Source organism: Macaca mulatta, chromosome 7 (assembly GCF_049350105.2).
Source record: "Macaca mulatta isolate MMU2019108-1 chromosome 7, T2T-MMU8v2.0, whole genome shotgun sequence".
Taxonomy (NCBI): domain Eukaryota; kingdom Metazoa; phylum Chordata; class Mammalia; order Primates; family Cercopithecidae; genus Macaca; species Macaca mulatta.
The window spans coordinates 176,624,868-176,644,918 of record NC_133412.1 but is presented as its reverse complement, the minus strand read 5'-3'; positions in this window follow the sequence as shown (position 1 = coordinate 176,644,918).

Genomic DNA, 20,051 nt, shown 5'->3' with positions numbered 1-20,051 from the left:
TTCAAACCAAAGGGTGCATGAGGGTGAGTTCTCTCACCTGGAAGTTAAGAGACACTTGCTCCCTCCAAACCCAGCTGGGTGCTGTAGGGGACTAGAGATTTTATGGGGGTGTTGGGATGTTTGTCCATGATGTGTCGCAGTCTGAGAGGGCCTCCCTGCAGGACAGACCACAGCTGGAAGGTGCACATCAGGGCTGGTCACCTGGCGCCTTCAGCACTCTACCACTGCAAGGAGACCAGGGATTCTGAGACACATAAGACAGTCAATCATGGCTCACTGGGACCCCAGGGAGTGACATTCACAAGCAGCACACTTGAAACTCTGTCCCAGCCTTGATCACTTTTGAGAAGGAATTTCTAAAAGTATGGGAAAGGCCGGGCGCGGTGGTTCACGCCTGTAATCCCTGCATTTTGGGAGGCCGAGGCGGGCAGATCATGAGGTCAGGAGATCGAGACCATCCTGGTTAACACGGTGAAACCCCATCTCTACTAAAAATACAAAAAACTAGCTGGGCGTGGTGGCAGGCGCCTGTAGTCCCAGCTACTCGGGAGGCTGAGGCGGGAGAATGGCTTGAACCCAGGAGGCGGAGCTTGCAGTGAGCCGAGATCGCGCCACTGCACTCCAGCCTGGGCAACAGAGTGAGACTCCGCCTCAGAAAAAAAAAAAAAAAAGTATGGGAAAATGGTTGTCAAAAACTGAGCTTTCCTTTAAGGGGCAACCCCACTTGGAAGCACCAGTTGGGTTTGTGGGTCACCCCTGTAGAGCGCCATGCTGTGGACACCCGGGTAGATGCACCCACATGACTCAGGATGACCCCAAATTGCAATGACCAAAATCGGGGTCTTTGGAAATTTCTAAGTTAATATGTTTGTGCACATGATTATCAGGTTTTAGAACCAGACAAATTGAACAACAGGCCTATTTTAATGGTAGGTAGAAGCTTCTAAGAGGGGTATGGAAAAAATGGCTTCCCTCTAGGAGATAAGCAAAAATGGTCAGAAACGATTTCACAACTAAAGAAAACCTTGAAAATGTCTTCTCTTTCTCCTCCCACTGCTCTGCTGTTGCCTCCTCCCACACCTCTACATCCACTTTTGTTAGGCCTTCCATGCTCTGGTTACCATCTCTCCTACCTGCCCTCCGCCAGAGGAAGAGGCTCAGCAAATCCCAGAACAGTGTTGCAGATCTTCTGGTCAACCTGCTTCTTTCATCTCAGGCAGCTCCAGCAGCTGACTGGCCAGACCTAACCTCTTAAGCCCACATGACCACAGAGGGGCCTGCTTCTCTTGCAAGAAACAAAGTCGCCTTTAAAAAGATTGCAAACAACTTAAATGGCAACAGGAGAGAAAAACCACCCAAGAGAAATAGAGCTGCTGTGGGGAGCCTAAGGGGGCGTTTCTATTTCTCCTTCCTCTCCCATTAGGAGGAGTGGGCACACTGCTGAGTGAAGAGACTCCTGCCCTCACTGACACCAGAGCTGTCTTCTCTGTTCTCAACCCCATCACATGTAACTGTTCCCTTCCTCAGAGGAACAAAACCACTGACATGGTGGGAGTGCCTAACCAACCCATGACTGTAAGGCCCAAGTTTCAGAATTTCAAATAGGGACTGCGTGAGACTATTTTTGCATGGCTGCAAAGAAACACCTGAGGCTGGGAGTGGTGCCTCACGCCTGTCATCCCAGCACTTTGGGAGGCCAAGGCAGGTGGATCACCTGAGGTCAGGAATTCGAGACCAGCCTGGTCAACATGGTGAAGCCCTGTCTCTACTAAAAATGCAAAAATTAGCCAGGCATGTGTCAGGCCTCTGAGCCCAAGCTAAGCCATCACATCCCCTGTGACCTGCACGTATACATCCAGATGGCCTGAAGCAACTGAAGAATCACAAAATAAGTGAAAGTGACTGGTTCCTGCCTTAACTAATGACATTACGTTGTGAAATTCCTTCTCCTGGCTCAGAAGCTTCCCCACTGAGCACCTTGTGACCCCTGCCCCTGCCTGCCAGAGAACAACACCCTTGGACTGTAATTTTCCACTACCTACCCAAATCGTATAAAACGGCCCCACCCCATCTCCCTTCGCTGACTCTCTTTTCGGACTCAGCCCGCCTGCACCCAGGTGAAATAAACAGTCTTGTTGCTCACACAAGGCCTGTTTGGTGGTCTCTTCACACGGATGCACATGACATTTGGTGCTGAAGACACAGGACACGAGGACTCCTTCAGGAGACCAGTCCCCTGTCCTCACCCTCACTCCGTGAGGAGATCCACCTACAACCTCGGGTCCTCAGACCAACCAGCCCAAGGAACATCTCACCAATTTCAAATCGGGTGAGTGGTCTTTTCACTCTCTTCTCCAGCCTCTCTCACTACCCTTCAGTCTCCCTGTTCTTCCAATTCCAGTTCTTTTTCCTCTCTAGTAGAGACAAAGGAAACACACTTTATCCATGGACCCAAAACTCTGGCACCGGTCACGGACTCGGGAAGACAGTCTTCCCTTGGTGTTTAATCACTGTGGGGACGCCTGCCTGATTATTCACCCACACTCCATTGGTGTCTGATCACTGTGGGGATGCCTGCCTGATTATTCACCCACACTCCATTGGTGTCTGATCACTGCGGGGACGCCTGCCTTGGTCATTCACCCACATTCCCTTGGTGGCAAGTCAACTGCAGGGACTCCTGCTTTGGCTGCTCACCACACCCCCCTTCTCCGAGTCTCTACCCTCTCTTTTCTCTGGGCTTGCCTCCTTCACTATGGGTAACCTTCCACCCTCCATTACCCCTTCTTCTCCCTTGGCCTGTGTTCTCAAAAACTTAAAACCTCTTCAACTCTCACCTGACCTAAAACCTAAGCATCTTACTTTCTTCTGCAACACCACTTGGCCCCAATACAAACTTGATAATAGTTCTAAATAGCCAGAAAATGGCACTTTTGATTTCTCCATTTTATAAGACCTGGATGATTTTTGTAAAAAAAATGGGCAAAGGGGTCTGAGGTGCTTGATGTCCAGGCATTCTTTTACACACTGGTCCCTCCCTAGTCTCTGCTCCGAATGCGACTTATCCCAAATCTTTCTTCTTTCTCTACTGTCTGTTCGTTCAGTCTCCATCCCAAGCTCTGAGTCCTTTGAATCTTCCTTTTCTACAGACCCATCTGACCTCTCCCCTCGTCCCCTGGCTGCTCCTCGCCAGGCCGAGTCAGGTCCCAATTCTTCCTCAGCCTCCGCTCCCCCACCCTATAATCCTTTTATCACCTCCTCTCTTCACACCCGGTTGGCTTACGGTTTCGTTCAGCAATTAGCCCTCCTCGACGTGCTCAACAATTTCCTCTTAAAGAGGTGGCTGGAGCTGAAGGCATAGCCAAGGTTAATGCTCCTTTTTCTTTAGTTGACCTCTCCCAAATCAGTTAGTGATTAGATTATTTTTCATCAAATATGAAAACCCAGCCCAGTTCATGGCTTGTTTGGCAGCAACCCTGAGACGCTTTAAGCCCCAGACCCTGAAAGGCCAAAAGGCTGTCTTATTCTCAATATGGGTTTTATTACCCAACCTGCTCCCGATATTAGAAAAAGCTCCAAAAATTAGATTCCAACCCTCAAACTCCACAACAGGACTTAATTAACCTCGCCTTCAAGGTGTACAATAATAGAGTAGAGGCAGCCAAGTAGCAACGTATTTCTGAGTTGCAGTTCCTTGCCTCCACTGTGAGAGAAACCCCTGTCATGTCTCCAGCACACGAGAACTTCCAAACGCCTGAACCACAGCGGCCAGGCATTCCTCCAGGACCACCTCCCCCAGGATCTTGCTTCAAGTGCTGGGATTCTGGCCACTGGGCCAAGGAATGCTCGCAGCCCAGCATTCCTCCTAAGCTGTGCACCATCTATGCGGGACCCCACTGGAAATCGGACTGTCTAACTCACCTGGCACCCAGAGCCCCTGGAACTCTGGCCCAAGGCTCTCTGACTGACTCTTTCCCAGATCTCTGTTTAGCGGCTGAAGACTGATGCTGCCTGATCACCTTGAAAGCCCTCTAGACCATCACAGATGCCGAGCTTCAGGTAACTCTCACAGTGGAGGGTAAGTCCATCCCCTTCTTAATCAATATGGAGGCTACTCACTCCAGATTACCTTATTTTCTTTTTTTTTTCTTTTTTTTTTTTTTTGAGACGGAGTCTTGCTCTGTCACCCAGGCTGGAGTGCAGTGGCCGGATCTCAGCTCACTGCAAGCTCCGCCTCCCGGGTTCACGCCATTCTCCTGCCTCAGCCTCCCAAGTAGCTGGGACTACAGGCACCCGCCACCTCGCCCGGCTAGTTTTTTGTATTTTTTAGTAGAGACGGGGTTTCACCGTGTTAGCCAGGATGGTCTCGATCTCCTGACCTCGTGATCCGCCCGTCTCGGCCTCCCAAAGTGCTGGGATTACAGGCTTGAGCCACCGCGCCCGGACAGATTACCTTATTTTCAAGGACCTGTTTCCTTTGCCTCCATAACTGTTGTGGGTATTGATGGCCAGGCTTCTAGATCTCTTAAAACTCCCCAATTCTGGTGCCGACTTAGACAAAATTATTTTATGCACTCCTTTTTAGTTATCCCCACCTGCCCAACTCCCTTATTAGGCGAAGCATTTTAACTAAATTATCTGCTTCCCTGACTTTTCCTAGGCTACAGCCATACCTCATTGCCACTGTTTCCCCCAGTTCAAAGTTTCCTTCACATCCTTCCCTTGTATCTCCCCACCTTAATCCACAAGTATAGGACACCTCTACTCCCTCCTTGGTGACTGATCATGCACCCCTTATCATCCCATTAAAACCTAATCATCCTTACCCCGCTCAATGCCAATATCCCATCCCACAGCACGCTTTAGAAAGGTTAAAGCCTGTTATCACCCACCTGTTAAAACGTGGCCTCTTAAAGCCTATACATTTTCCTTACAATTCCCCCATTTTACCTGTCCAAAAACCGGACAAGTCTTACAAGTTAGTTCAGGATCTGTGCCTTATCAATCAAATTATTTTACTTATCCACCCCATGGTGCCAAACCCATATACTCTCCTATCCTCAGTACCTCCCTCCACAACCCCTCCACAACCCATTATTCTGTTTTGGATCTCAAACATTCTTTCTTTACTATTCCTTCGCACCCTTCATCCAAGCTTCTCTTCGCTTTCACTTAGGCTGACGCTGACACCCATCAGTCTCAGCAATTTACCCGGACTGTACTGCCGCAAGGCTTAACAGACAGCCCCTATTACTTCAGTCAAGACCTTTCTTATAATTTACTTTCTTTCCATCCATCTGCTTCTCACCTTATTACATTTTTTGACGACCTTCTACGTTATAGCCCCTCCTACAAATCTTCCCAAAAGGACACCCTCCTGCTCCTCCAACATCTATTCTCAAAAGAATATCTTGTATCCCCCTCCAAACCTCAAATTGCTTCTTCATCCATTACCTACCTTGGCATAATTCTTCGTGAAAACACGTGTGCTCTCCCTGCCGATTGTGTCCAACTGATGTTTTGGTGTCAAACCCCAACCCCTTCTATAAAACAACAACTCCTTTCCTTCCTGGGCATGGTTGAACACTTTTGCCTTTGGATACCTGGTTTTGCCATCCTAACAAAACCATTATATAAACTCACAAAAGGAAACCTAGCTGACCCCATAGATCCTAAATCCTTTCCCCACTCCTCTTTCCATTCCTTGAAGACAGCTTTAGAGACTGCCCCCCACCCTAGCTCTCCCTGACTCATCCCAACCTTTTTTTTTCATTACACACAGCCAGAGTGCAGGGTTGTGCAGTCAGAATTCTTACACAAGGACCAGGACCGTGCCCTGTAGACTTTTTGTCCAAACAACTTGACCTTACTCTTTTAGCCTAGCCCTCACGTCTCCATGTGGCAGCTGCTGCCGCCCTCATACTTTTAGAGACCCTCAAAATCACAAACTATGCTCAACTCACTCTCTACAGTTCTCATAACTTCCAAAATCTATTTTCTCCCTCACACCTGACACATATGCTTTCTGCTCCCCGGCTCCTTCAGCTGTACTCACTCTTTGTTGAGTCTCTCACAATTACCATTGTTCCTGGCCCAGATTTCAATCCAGCCTCCAGCATTATTTCGGATACCACACCTGACCCCCATGATTGTATCTCTCTGATCCACCTGACAATCACTCCATTTCCCCATATTTCCTTCTTTCCTGTTCCTCACCCTGATCATACTCGGTTTACCGATGGCAGCTCCACCAGGCCTAATCGCCACTCACCAGCAAAGGCAGGCTATGCTATAGTATCTTCCACATCTATCATTGAGGCTACTGCTCTGCCCCTTCCACTACCTCTCAGCAAGCCAAACTCATTGCCTTAACTCAGGCCCCAACTCTTGCAAAGGGACTATGCATCAATATTTATACTGAATCTAAATATGTCTTCCATATCCTGCACCAGCATGCTGTTATATGGGCTGAAAGAGGTTTCCTCATTATGCAAGGGTCTTCCATCATTAATGCCTCTTTAATAAAAACTCTTCTCAAGGCCACTTTACTTCCAAAGGAAGCTGGAGTCATTCACTGCAAGGGCCATCAAAATGCATCAGATCCCATCATTCAGGGCAATGCTTATGCTGATAAGGTAGCTAAAAAAGCAGCTAGCTTCCAACTTCTATCCCTCATGGCAGTTTTTCTCCTCCCCATCTGGTTACTCCCACCTACTCCCTCACTGAACCTTCCAGCTATGAATCTCTTCCCACACAAGGCAAATGGTTCTTGGACCAAGGAAAATATCTCCTTCCAGCCTCACAGGCCCATTCTATTCCATCATCATTTCATAACCTCTTCCATGTAGGTTACAAGCCGCTAGCCCACCTCTTAGAACCTCTCATTTCCTTTCCATTGTGGAAATCTATTCTCAAGGAAATCACTTCTCAGTTGTTCCATCTGCTATTCTACTACTCCTCAGGGATTGTTCAGGCCCCCTCCCTTCCCTACACATCAAGCTCGGGGATTTGCCACCACCCAGGACTGGCAAATTGACTTTACTCACATGCCCCGAGTCAGGAAACTAAAATACCTCTTGTTCTGGGTAGACACTTGCACTGGATGGGTCTGAAAAGGCCCACAGTGGTCATTTCTTCCCTTCTGTAAAACATAATTGTTGGGAGCAGGCCCCCCAAAATCTGGCCATAAACTGGCCCCAAAATTGGCCATAAATAAAATCTCTGCAGCACTATGACATGTCCATAATGGCCCTAATGCCCAAGCTGGAAGGTTGTAGGTTTACGGGAATGAGGGCAAGGAACACCTGGCCCGCCCAGGGCGGAAAACCCCTTAAAGGCATTCTTAAGTCACAAACAAAAGCATGAGCAACCTGTGTCTTAAGGGCATGTTCGTGCTGTAATTAATTTGGCCCATCCCTTTGTTTCCCATAAGGGATACTTTTAGTTAATTTAAAACTATAGAAAATGCTAATGACTTGTTTGCTGTTAATCAATATGTAGGTAAATCTCTGTTCAGGGCTCTCAGCTCTGAAGGCTGTGAGACCCCTGATTCCCCACTTCACACCTCTATATTTCTGTGTGTGTGTCTTTTTTTTTTTTTTTTTTTTTTTTTTTTTTGAGATGGAGTCTCCCTCTGTCACCCAGGCTGGAGTGTGGTGGCACGATTTCGGCTCACTGCAAGCTCCACCTCCTGGGTTCACGCCATTCTCCTGCCTCAGCCTCCTGACTAGCTGGGACTACAGGCACCCACCACTACGCCTGGCTAATTTTTTGTAGTTTTAGTAGAGATGGGGTTTCACCGTGTTAGCCAGGATGGTCTCGATCTCCTCACCTCGTAATCTGCCCGTCTCGGCCTCCCAAAGTGCTGGGATTACAGGTGTGAGCCACCACGGCCGGTCGTGTGTGTGTCTTTAATTCCTCTAGTGCCACTGGCTTAGGGTCTCCCCGACCAAGCTGGTGTCGGCAAGTGGCGTCCATTTGTGGGGGCTCGAATCCAAGGGTCGCCGGAGCGACGGTTGGAATGGAAAACTAGCTGGAGGACACCCAAGTACTCTTAAAGCAATCCCCGCGGTGAGTAAGAAGGGGAGTTTGGAAGCGTTAGGGTAACAGTGGGGCAAGTTTGGGGTCTGGTTCGTTCCACCATGGAACTTTTTCACACTGATGACAAGGAGGACCAAGAGTATAGCGAAGTAACAGAAGAGGTTACAAAGCATGTTTATGTGCCAGCTGAAGCTAAAACGGCAAAGGAAGGAGAAGTTCATCCCTACCGTTCTGCACCCCCTCATTATTGTTTTGAAGAAAATGACCCCCCCGATCTTTCCTTTCCAGAGGACACTGGGCGAAAAGTAGTTGCCCCCGTGACTGAGCAGCACCTTGAGTGATGGCTCTTAGTTCTATTCAGGCAGGAATTCAGCAAGCTAGATGAGAGGGTGATTTAGAGGCTTGGCAGTTCCCTGTTAGGATACACCCCCCAGATCAACAGGGAAATATTACAACTACATTTGAGTCTTTTCCTTTTAAATTACTCAAAGAATTAAAACAAGCAATAAGTCAGTATGGACCAGGTTCTCCTTTTGTAATGGGACTGTTAAAGAATGTTACTGTTTCCAGTCGAATGATACCTACTGACTGGGACGCTCTTATTTGAGCTTGTCTAACTCCTGCTTAGTTCTTACAATTTAAAACTTGGTGGGCAGATGAAGCTTCCATTCAAGCTGCTTGCAATGCCCAGGCCCAACCTCAAATTAATATAATGGCAGACTGACTTTTGGGGGTTGGCGGCTGGGCTGGTTTAGATGCACAACTGGTCATACAGGTGATGCCATAGAACAGCTTAAAGGAGTGTGCATTAGAGCTTGGGAAAAAATCACTTCAGGTGGGGAACAATACCCTTCCTTTAGTGCTATAAAACAGGACCCCAGAGAACCATATGTTGATTTTATAGGCCAGTTACAGGAGTCTCTTAAAAAGATGATTACGGATTCTGCTGCTCAGGACACAGTGTTGCAGTTATTAGCTTTCGACAATGCTAATCCCAATTGCCAGGCTGCTCTGTGACCTATCAGAGGGAAAGCACATTTAGTTGATTATATCAAGGTCTGTGATTTCATCGGAAGTATTCTGCATAAAGCTACCTCGCTGGCACAGGCAATGGCAGGACTGAGAGTGGATAAAGGAAATACTCCATTTCCTGGAGCTTGTTTTAACTGTGGGAAGCATGGTCATACTAAAAAAGAATGTAGAAAAAAATCAGCGAGTCAGGCCACCAGATAGAGGAAAAAAGAAAACTGTTGAGCCTGAAATATGTCCAAAATGTAAAAAAGGATAACACTGGGCTAGTCAGTGTCACTCTAAGTTTGATAAGAAGGGAACCCGATTTTGGGAAACGCCATGAGGGACCCGTACCAGGCCCCATTCTAAACAGGGGCATTTTCAGCTCAGGCCATTCCCTCACCCCTGTACAATGTCTGTCCCCCGCCACAGCCGGGAGCGCCGCAGTAGATTTATGCTGCACAAAAGCTGTGAACCTTCTGCCTGGGGAACCCCCTCAAAAGGTCCCAGCAGGAGTCTGTGAACCCTTGCCAGCAGGGACAATAAGATTACTTTTAGGAAGGTCTAGTTTAAGTTTGAAAGGCATACAAATACATACAGGAGTCACTGATTCAGATTATAATGGGGCAACTCAAATTGTAATGTCCACTTCTGTTCCCTGGAAAGCAGAGCCAGGAGAGTGCATAGCACAGCTCCTGATTGTGCTGTATGTGGGAATGGGAAAAAGTGAAATTAAACGAACAGGAGGATTTGGAAGCACAAATAAATAAGGCAAAGCAGCTTATTGGGTAAATCAAATTACTGATAAACGTCCTACCTGTGAAATAACTATTCAAGGAAATAAATTTAAAGGTTTGGTAGATACAGGAGCAGACATTTCAATCATTTCTCTACAGCACTGGCCATCCACGTGGCCAATTCAACCTGCTCAATTTAACATAGTTGGAGTTAGTAAAGCCGCTGAAGTATATCAAAGTGGTTATATTTTGCATTGTGAGGGGCCCAATGGACAACCTGTGACTAGTCAACCAATTATAACTTCTGTACCTATAAATTTATGGGGAAGAGATTTATTACAACAATGGGGAGCACAAGTTCTAATTCCAGAACCATTATATAGACTATGTGGATGATAAAGTTTGTGCTCCCCCTACTCGAGAAATATTACTCCAATGTCATGATCACTTGCAAAATTCAATTTTTCACACTGGTTTAATTATAACTCCTGACAAAATTCAGACTACTCCTCCTTACTCCTACTTGGGGACCTTAGTAAATGACACTACCATTGTGCCACAGAAAGTAACCATATGTAGGGATAAATTAAAAGCATTAAACAATTTTCAAAACTTACTAGGGGATGTTAATTGGATATGACCTGCTCTAGGCATTCCTACCTATGCCATGAGTAATCTGTTTTCTATCCTTAGAGGAAATCCTAGTCTCACTAGCCCTCGGCAATTAACAGAGGCGGAGGCAGAGTTACAACTGATGGAGAAGCAAGTCCATAAAGCTCACATAAATAGAATAGATCCAGAGAAGACTCTTGATTTGCTAATCTTTTCAACTCAGCATTCATCTACTGGTGTTATTGTCCAAGAACAGGACTTAGTAGAGTGGCTTTTTCTTCCACATGCTAATTCACGGACTCTTAACTCCTTATTTAGATCAAATTGCTACTATGAGAGGGATTCAGAGAACTCAGACTGTTAAATTACATGGATATGATCCTGGAAAAATTATTGTCCCTCTCATGAAGGCACAAATACAGCAAGCTTTTATAAATAGTCTTACTTGGCAAACCCATTTAGCTGACTTTGTGGGTATTCTCGATAATCACTTTCCTAAAACGAAGCTGTTTCCGTTTTTGAAATTAGCTAATTGGATTCTCCCTAAAATAACTAAATTTAAACCAATTGAAGGTGCTGAGAATGTTTTTACAGATAGTCTAGTAATGGTAAAGCTCCTTATTTTGGCTCAAAAAGTAAAGTTTTTCAGACGCCCTATACTTCAGCTCAAAAAGCAGAGCTTGTAGCTGTAATTGAGGTATTGACTGCTTTTGATATACCTATTAATGTGATTTCTGATTCTTCACACGTGGTTCACTCCACACAGTTAATTGAAAATTCTCAGTTACGATTTCATACAGATGAACAACTGATGACTTTATTTACCCAATTGCAAACATCAGTTAGGAGTAGAATGCACCCTTTTTACATCTCTCACATTAGGGCTCATACACCTCTTCCAGGACCTTTGACTGAAGGGAATCAAATGGCTGATTGCCTAGATGCTACTGCAATATCTAATGCTAGACACTTTCACAATTTAACCCATGTTAATGCTTTTGGTCTCAAATGCAGATACAGCAATACCTGGAAAGAAGCTAAAGCTATTATCCAGTGATGCCCAACTTGCCAAATGGTACATTCCTCATCTTCTACAGGAGGAGTTAATCCTCGAGGACTGGAACCGAACTCTATTTGGCAAATGGATGTCACACATCTTCCCTCGTTTGGGAGACTAGCTTATGTACATGTATGTGTGGACACCTTTTCTCACTTTGTCTGGGCTACATGCCTAACAGGAGAATCTTCTGCGTGTGTTAAACATCATCTTTCGCAGTGTTTTGTGGTGATGGGCATTCCAGCTTCTATTAAAACAGATAATGCCCCAGGCTATACTAGCCAAGCTCTGGCTACATTTTTCTCTATGTGGAATATTAAACACATTACCGGTATCCCATATGATTCTCAGGGACAAGCCATAGTGGAAAGAATGAATCTGTCCCTAAAACAGCAGTTGCAAAAGCAGAAAGGGGGAGATAAAGTATATGGAACCCCATAAATGCAGTTGAACCTAGCATTATTAACTTTAAATTTTTTGAGCCTGCCCAAAGGCCAGATGTTATCAGCAGCTGAACAGCATCTACAGAAACCAGCTGCAAAGACAGAAACAAAACATATGATTTGGTGGAGAGACCCAGTAACAAAAAGTTGGGAAATAGGTAAAATACTAACTTGGGGTAGAGGTTATGCTTGTATTTCTCCAGGCCAAAATCAACAGCCAATTTGGATACCATTAAGACACCTGAAACCTTATAATGAGCCAGATGCCGAGGAGGAGATTCCGGGAGGATCCCAAGGACCCTGTGGTTGCAACCATGTCAAGGCTGACACTGAGGAGGACCCCAACTGTCACAAGCAACACCTGTCAAACACAGCCACCCACCTGGGGACAAATCAAGAAGCTGCCACAGATGGTGGAAGAAAACCTGAGGAAAGTGGGACAACCAGTCACAATGAATAATTTGATGGTAGCTATGATAGCGGTTATCACCACTGCTGTAAGTATTCCTTCAATAAGGGCTGACACAGAGAACAATCATACTTATTGAGCATATTTATCAATCTTGTCTGGCAATAATGCCTGGATGCAATCACTATGACACAGTTACACATGCTTTCTGATCTCAGTACTTACCATAATAAATATGCTCCTATAATTGAGGCATACCACCCTCAAAAACCTATTTGTAAACAGGATTGGATCCAGTTAGAAAAACGAACATACTTGTTTAGGAAGATTGCTTTGCAGAACAGGCAGAGGTGCTGCACAATGAATCCTATGGAATCATTATTAATTGGTCCCCTAAGGGGATGTTTAGCTTGAATTGCACCTCTCAGTCTGCATGCTATGGCAACACTATGTTCAGATGATATCAACAAAATTGTCAGATGGTAAAAATGATAAGAAGTATGGCAAAAGTTCCTATTATCTGGAACCATGGCGATATAGTGGCACCTCAACCTCAAATGATATGGCCCGCTCTAGGAGCTAAACATAAGGATTTGTGCTATTAAATGCTCTTAATAAGATCAAAATTTGGGAAAGAATAAAAAAGCATTAGCAGGACACTCTGATCGCAGCACTTTGGGAGGCCGAGACGGGCGGATAACGAGGTCAGGAGATTGAGACCATCCTGGCTAACACGGTGAAACCCTGCCTCTACTAAAAAATACAAAAAACTAGCCGGGCGAGGTGGCGGGCGCCTGTAGTTCCATCTACTAGGGAGGCCGAGGCAGGAGAATGGCGTAAACCCGGGAGGTGGAGCTTGCAGTGAGCTGAGATCTGGCCAGTGCACTCCAGCCTGGGAGACAGAGTGAGACTCCATCTCAAAAACAAAACAAAACAAAAAAACCTTGCTGAAGGAAGCACAGAGAAAGGCCCTGAAAAAGAGTTAAAGCTTTGGAAAAGAAAGCGGGGAATGTCAGTTCCTTTCCTGAAACAGGTTTATAGTACAGTTCAGTGATAGACCAACTCTTCTCTCGTGACTTCAGTTACCCTTTTTACAATATGTTAATGAATTAACTCACTGGAGTCAGATAAAATGATTTCATGGAAAAATAATATCACTGGAAACCATCACCCATGATGCCTCAAAAGGTGTACTCTCGGCTGGGCTCAGTGGCTCATGCCTGTAATCTGAGCACTTTGGGAGGCCGAGGCGGATCACTTGAAGTCAGGAGTTTGAGACCATATTGACCAACATGGTGAAACTCCATCTCTACTAAAAAATTACAAAATTAGCCAGGCATGGTGGCAGGTGCCTGTAATCCCAGCTACTTGGGAAGCTAAGGCAGGAGAATAGCTTGGACCCAGGAGGAAAGAGGTTGCAGTGAGCCAAGATTGCGCCATTGCATGCCAGCCTGGGTGACAGAGCAAAACTCTGTCTCAAAACAAAACAAGACTTGTTGCCTGGGCAACAAGAGCAAAACGCCGTTTCAAAAAAAAAAAAAAAAAAAGTATACTCCCCCCATACGGTTTGTATGTTCCTCAAGGGCTCCATGTTCCTCAAGGGCTTTTCCCTGAGACATTTCCCATCAGGACCTTTTGAGATACTGGCATCTGGATTTTGTTCAACTGCCTTTATCTCAAGGATACAAATACATCCTGGTCATGACTTCCATGTTTTCTAATTGGGTTGAAGCATTGCCATGCCCTAGAGCCACGGCCTGAGCAGTAGGTAAATTTTTGCTAGAGAAGATTATTCCTTCTTGGGGAGTCCTCCAAGTTTCACAGCAACCGAGGAACTCATTTCACCTATCAGACAATTCTGTCTATTCGTAACATATTGAGATTTTTCACCACTGCATTGTGCATGCCACCCTCAGTCTCTGGCCTGGAGGAACACACAGATCGTGTTAACAGTGGAGGGCGTCCAGGTCCTCGGTGTCTTGAACAAAGAAGTGGACAAAACGCACAAACAAAGCAAGGAAAGAATGAAGGAATTTGTCTTGTTTTTCTTGGGACAGAGTCTTGCTCTGTTGCCCAGGCTGGGGTGCAGTGGCGTAATCTCAGCTCACTGCAATTTCTGCCTCCCAGGTTCAAGTGATTCTCCTGCCTCAGCCGCCCAAGTAGCTGGGATTACAGGCACCCACCACCACGCCCAGCTAATTTTTGTGCTTTTTGTAGAGATGGGGTTTCACCGTGTTGACCAGGCTGGTCTCGAACTCCTGACCTCAGGTGATCCACCTGCCTCACCTCCCAAAGTGTTGGGATTACAGGCGTGAGCCACTGTGCCCAGCCCAATGAAGGGTTTAATTGAAAATGAAAGGACACTCCACAGTGTGGGAGCAGGCCTGAGCATAGGGGCTCAAACGCCCTGTTACAAAGTTTTTGTGAGTTTAAATACCCTCTACTTGGGGTACACCCTGTGTAAATGAAGAGGATGAAGTAAAGTGATGCCCTATGGAGAGGATATTTCCTGTTGTAACTGAAGTGTGAATTGGCCTTATGTTCCCTGCCTCCAGACCTTATTTTCCTGCCTCAATGGGAAGATACAAGAACAACTGGCAAAGTTTACAGAAACTTTGAACCTTGTCTTGCCTAAGGCTTTTCCATTGGTATTGCTTAAATCACCTTCTATCAGTTTGGAAAACCTCAGCTTTCTCCCTTTGAAATAACTGCAGGAAGCCCCATGTGCCTGGATGGAGCCCAGTGAACCAGCTCATCCTAAAGGTGACATTCTTCATAATTGCAAGGCCTTATACAAGCTTCTCACTAAAAACTCTAAATTAAGGATTCTTTGAAGAGTCAACACCCAGGAGATGAAGACATCAGAGGTCATGGCCTGCAACTAGGAGGTTTTGATTCTTGGAAAAGACATCAAATCAAGGACTCTATCAAATAAGGTACTCGCTCCAGCTCCCTGGAAGGGCCCATGTCGGGGATTGTTTACCAATCCCTTGTGCAGCTAAACTCAAACGCACTGACTCATGCATTCGCATTTCTCATTTTAAAAAGGCAGTCTTTGCAGCCATAAAAAAGAACGAGGTCACGTCCTTTGCAGGGACATGGATGAACCTGGAAGCCATCGTTCTCAGCAAACTGACACAGGAACAGAAAACCAAACACTGCATGTTCTCACACATAAGTGCGAGCTGAATAGTAAGAACACAGGACATAGGGAGGGGAAAAACACACACTGGGGCCCTGTCAGGGGTTGGAGGGCAATGGGAGGGAGAGCACTAGGACAAATACCTAATGCATGTGGGGCTTAAGACCTAGATGACGGGTTGATGGGTGCAGCAAACCATCATGGCACACGTATGCCTATGTGACAAACCTGCACATTCTACACATGTACCCCAGAACTTAATGTAAAATTTAAAAAAATAAAATAAATAAAAAGGCAGTCCTGCATGCATGGGTACCTTGCACCTGGAGAACCCCAGCTGAAGCTGATCTGTAGCCAGTTACCTTATTCTTCAGACCAGGACGAGAAATGGGAAATTGATTAGAAATCACTCAAAAAGCTAAACGGGCTGAGTGTGGTGGCTCACACCTGTAATCCCAGCACTTTGTAGAGCCAAGGTGGGTGGATCACTTGAGGTAAGGTGTTCGAGACCAGCCTGGCCAACGTGGCGAAACACCTTCTCTGCTAAAAATACAAAAAAAAAAAAAAAAAAAAAAAAGCCAGGTATGGTGGTACAGATCTGCAATCCCAGCAACTCAGGAGGCTCAGGCAGGAGTATCGCTGGAACCCAGGAGGCAGAGGTTGCAGTGAGCTGAGATCACACCAATGCACTCTAGCCTGAGCAACACAGTGATGCTCTGTCTCAAAAAAAAAAAAAAAAAAAAAAAAAAAAAAAAGCAGGATGTTAGAAAAACAGACCCCTCACGTGATTTATATGATTGATTACCTTTAGGAATAGGAATGCTTTCCAGATTGGGATTTTATTTGCATCATATTTCTTATTCTTCACTTGATTATGCCTTGTGTTTCTAGATGTCTAAAGCCAAGAACAAAAACCAAAATCGTGATAGCTAGAACACTTAGGAATGATCTGCCACACCACGGCTTCTCTCCAAGCAGGTAGCCTGGGATCCTGCTTCTCTGTCCCATTGTGCTGCCAATATCTTCTGCCTGGAGACCTCACTGAGTTTAGGAGCCAGAGCACCTCTCCTCCTGCTCCTCACTCCCCATGTGAGAATGAGCCTTCCCAGTGATGCTGGGCAAATTTACACTTAAAATGTTGATCAGCTAGGTGCAGTGGCTCACGCCTATAATCCCAGCACACTGGGAGGCCAAGGAGGGCGGATCACTTGAGGGCAGGAGTTAGTTCAAGGCCAGCCTAGGCAACATGTCAAAACCCTGTTTCTACTAAAAATAAAAAAATTAGCCAGGCATGGTGGCACATGCCTGTAGTCCTAGCTACTCGGGAGGCTGAGACATTAGAATTGCTTGCACCCTGGAAACAGAGGTGGAAGTGAGCAAAGATCACGCCACTGCATTCAAGCCTGGGCAACAGAGTGAGACCCTGTCTCAATAAATAAATAAATAAATAAAATGTTAGATACAGTTAGGTGCCCTCTTCAAACAGCTTATCCAGTTTCCTCATTCTCTATCCTATAATTCCGAATACCTCCTTGCCTTTGCTGCACCCCAACTTGTCTGAACATGCCTAGGCATGCCTGAACTTGCTACAACCCCAGTCCACATTTCCTTCTTTATTAGGGGATAGGTTACCTTCCTAGTTCCTCCGTAAATGACCCCCCTTCTCTCCCTTCTCACCTCCCTTTCGTGCCTACTTTATCTAAAAAAGTTTAAATGTTTAGCCAGTCGGGGCTAGTTTGGTCCCGGGGGACCTGTGCTGTCCAATCCTAGCCAATAGGGGAAAGACACAGAAGCAGAAGCTGCGTTGAGATAATAAACACTCCTGCTTTCCTGTGTTCTGTGTGCTCTTGCCATTGCTCCGTACGTGAGAGGCACCTTTCTGCAGAAGTAAATGTGCCTTGCTGAGAGATCCTTTGTCTCAGTGCTGGTTCTTCTTTGCAACACTGAGCATTCATTTCCAAAAAACTAAAATAAATAAAATAAAATATTGATCATCAAAACTTTCAGAGAGCAAGATCTTGATCCAAAGGAGGAAATAAGAAAGAAAAGTGGCTCGGAGCAGCCTGAGGAATGTGAGATCTGCAAATTTATCAGGCCCAGAGAGAGATGATCCCAGCAGCCATGCCTGGGGTTCACTGTTCAAAGGTTTTTTTCTTTCCTTCCCTGTAGTTTCCAGACTAGCCAACTGTCTAGACTTCCTAAAAGTTGCCACAAGTTGTACAATGTGATCCTTATCCATGTCAATGAAAAGAGTCAAATTCTGTGAAATACTTTAAGGGGTTTATTCTAAGCCAAATATGAGTGACCATGGCCCATGACACAGCCCTCAGGAGGTCCTGAGAACATGTGCCCAAGATGGTTGGGGTACATACAGCTTGGTTTTATATATTTTTAGGGAGACATTAGACATCAATCAAATATATTTAAGAGGGCCGGGCACGGTGGCTCACGCCTGTAATCCCAGCACTTTGGGAGGCCAAGGCAGGTGGATCACGAGGTCAGGAGTTCAAGATCAGCCTGACCAACATAGTGAAACCCCATCTCTACTAAAAATAAAAAAAATCAGCTAGGCATGGTGGCAGGCACCTGTAAGCTCAGCTACTCAGGAGTCTGAGGCAGGAGAATCGCTTGAACCCGGGAGGTGAAGGTTGCAGTGAGCCAAGATCGCACCACTGCACTCCAGTCTGGGTGACAGTGCGAGACCCCAACTCAAAAAAACAAAACAAAACAAAACAAAAATATATATGAAATACATGGGTTTGGAGATTCTCTCTCTCAGCTTTGGAGCCCCTACCTCTGTTTCTGTACAGGGGAGCTTCTTTCTTCTCCCATCCTTCTTGCCCCTTCTTGCCTATTAAAGCCTCCACTCCTTAAAACAAAACAAAACAAAAAAGGAAATACAAGGATTTAGTTCAGAAAGGTGGGACAACCCAAAGCGGGAGCTTCCAGGCTGTAAGTAAGTTTAAACATTTTCTGGTTTACAATTGGTTGAGTTTATCTGAAGACCTGGGGTTAACGGAAAGGAAATGTTCAGGTTAAGATGAAGGATTATGGAGACCAAGTTTTATTGTGCAGAGAAAGCTCTTTCAGATAGCAGACTTCAGAGAGAGCAGGTTGTAAAATGTTTCTTATCAGACCTAAAAGTGTACCTGGCTCTAGCTGATTATCTCCTGGATCTGAAAAGAAAGGAAGAACAACAAAGGGGAAAGCAGAGTCCTATAGAATCTGGATTTTTCCCACAAGAGACTTTGCAGGGCAATATCAAGGTATGGCAAGGAAATGTATTTTGGGGTAAAACGTTTTGATTTTTTTCCTTGTTATGCCAGAGTCAGGTTGGAAAGTAAGTCACTATATACAGGGTTAAATAAAACCCATCTGATGAGAATTTATGGTTTGTAGGGCATGACTCCCCAGACCCCTTAGAAAGGAATTTGGGCAAGATAAAAAATCAGAGCTTAGCCCTTGCCCATTATCTTTACATTTCTGAAATGTGTGATACAAACAACAAGGTTCAGCCAATCAATAACTGATGCAATTTTTTTGTAAATTATTTTATTTCTCCCTTGATGATTTAGAGGGACTATCTTCAAACCAGTACAAATATTTCATATGTAATACCTGGCCATTTTCTAACCAATTGAGTAATTTGTTGCACAATAAGCTACCTCACGTCTTTCAGCAAGAAATATGTTAAATTCGAAAGGTAAAGACATTACATAATGAATTAGGACACAATTAAAATTTGCTTTAAATAGTTCTTTGGGGGAGGGGACACCACACTTCTCAATGAAGAGAAACATTTTTATAGTCCAGAGGTTTTTTTTTTTTAAAAAAAAAAAACACCTATTATGCCATGAATTCATAGGGAAGAGGTTCCAGCAGCTCAGGCTCCTTCCCGCTGGTTCTCACAAAGTGTGCTTCTCTGGGTGGAGCAGGCTGAAGCTTCAGTTGAACCCAGGTACTTTTCTCTGTGGCTTCTTTCCTTTTCTGATCATTTTCCTCATGTGTTTCAGGAAGCTGTCTCGGCTCTTAGAGTGCTTCATCTGCCCAATACGCACATTAGTTCCCTTGGCAGGAGTCTTGCCCTTAACTTGTTTGTCTACAGCAATGCCAGCAGCATGCTGGGGAACACTGTGGACTCTTCCAGCTTTGCCATGGTGACACTTGTGGGGCTTCCTTTTTGAACAGTCCCCATTCCCTTGATGTCTACAGTGTCACCTTTCTTATAGATTCGTGTATACCTGGCCAGAGGAACAATTCCATGTTTTCTAAAAGGCCTGGAGAACATGTATCGGGTGCCTCTCCTCTTTCCCTTTGCGTTCATCATTTTGGTGAATTACTGGAAGATGGCGGCTCCGGCTGAAAGGCACTGATGCTATTTCAAAGAACCAATGTATGTTGCTGGTAAATGACCATACAGCTCCTTCAACTTTCCTTTAAAAATCTATTTGTGTCTGCTGCTTGTTGGACTCATCGTCAGGGTAACTTGAGTCTAAGTCTCCTGGGCTTCAGTCCTCCAGCGTGGCCCAAATAAACTCTCTATTTATGTTAATTTTGCCTCAGTTTCTTCCTTTATGTTGACACAATAAAGTTCAAGAAC